We start from the raw sequence: 1910 nt of genomic DNA, 5'->3' as shown, positions 1-1910 counted from the left end.
TGCACCCCCCACAATCAAAAGGTATGGGGGTGTCCAGGGAGGGGTTAGATGGTGCATCTACATTGATTGGGACCAGATTAAACATAAAACAGGATGACCACTTGCACTAGTGTGAATAGCCCCAAGAGAAATAGGGGATGCAAATTACCATAGGTGCATTCAGGCCATGATATCTTGCACCCCCCACAATCAAAAGGCATGGGGGTCTCCAGGGAAGGGTTAGATGGTGCATCTACATTGATTGGGACCAGATTAAACATAAAACAGGATGACCAAATGCGCTAGTGTGAGTTTACCCCAGGGAGGTAGGGGATGCGAACTACCATAGGTTTGTTCAGGCCATGATATCTTGCACCCCCACAATCAAAAGGTATGGGGGTGTCCAGGGAGGGGCTAGGTGATGCCTCTACATTGATTGGGACCAGATTAAACATACAGCAGGATGACCACGTGCGCTACTGTGAGTTAACCCCAGGGAGGTAGGGAATGCGAATTACCATAGTTGTGTTCAGGCCATGATATCTTGCACCCCCAGGCAATCAAAAGGCATGGGGGTCTCCAGGGAGGGGTTGGATGGTGCATCTACATTGATTGGGACCAGAGTAAACATAAAACAGGATGACCATTTGCACTAGTGTGAATAGCCCCAAGAGAAATAGGGGATGCAAATTACCACAGGTGCATTCAGGCCATGATATCTTGCACCCCCCACAATCAAAAGGCATGGGGACTCCAGGGAGGGGTTAGACTGTGCATCTACATTGATTGGAACCAGATTAAACATAAAACAGGATGACCACGTGCGCTAGTGTGAGTTAACCCCAGGGAGGTAGGGGATGCAAACTACCACAGGTGCATTCAGGCCATGACATCTTGCACCCCCCACAATCAAAAGGTATGGGGGTGTCCAGGGAGGGGCTAGGTGATGACTCTACATTGATTGGGACCAGATTAAACATACAGCTGGATGACCACGTGCGCTAGTGTGAGTTAACCCCAGTGAGGTAGGGGATGCAAACTACCATAGGTGCATTCAGGCCATGACATCTTGCACCCCCCACAATCAAAAGGTATGGGGGTGTCCAGGGAGGGGTTAGATGGTGCATCTACATTGATTGGGACCAGATTAAACATAAAACAGGATGACCACTTGCACTAGTGTGAATAGCCCCAAGAGAAATAGGGGATGCAAATTACCATAGGTGCATTCAGGCCATGATATCTTGCACCCCCCACATTCAAAAGGTATGGGGGTGTTCCGGGAGGCGGTAGATGGTGCCTCTACATTGGTTGGGACCAGATTAAACATAAAACAGGATGACCACTTGCGTCAGTGTGAGTTAACCCCAGTGAGGTAGGGGATGCAAACTACCATAGGTGCATTCAGGCCATGATATCTTGCACCCCCCACAATCAAAAGGTATGGGGGTGTCCAGGGAGGGGTTAGATGGTGCATCTACATTGATTGGGACCAGATTAAACATAAAACAGGATGACCACTTGCACTAGTGTGAATAGCCCCAAGAGAAATAGGGGATGCAAATTACCATAGGTGCATTCAGGCCATGATATCTTGCACCCCCCACAATCAAAAGGCATGGGGGTCTCCTGGGAAGGGTTAGATGGTGCATCTACATTGATTGGGACCAGATTAAACATAAAACAGGATGACCAAATGCGCTAGTGTGAGTTTACCCCAGGGAGGTAGGGGATGCGAACTACCATAGGTGTGTTCAGGCCATGATATCTTGCACCCCCACAATCAAAAGGTATGGGGGTGTCCAGGGAGGGGCTAGGTGATGCCTCTACATTGATTGGGACCAGATTAAACATACAGCAGGATGACCACGTGCGCTACTGTGAGTTAACCCCAGGGAGGTAGGGAATGTGAATTACCATAGTTGTGTTCA

This window comes from Ambystoma mexicanum, assembly GCF_040938575.1.
Source record: "Ambystoma mexicanum isolate Mex_15411 chromosome 12 unlocalized genomic scaffold, UKY_AmexF1_1 Mex_chr12_unloc.1, whole genome shotgun sequence".
Taxonomy (NCBI): Eukaryota; Metazoa; Chordata; class Amphibia; order Caudata; family Ambystomatidae; genus Ambystoma; species Ambystoma mexicanum.
The sequence above is the reverse complement of the archived record's forward strand: the minus strand, read 5'-3'. Positions refer to the sequence as shown.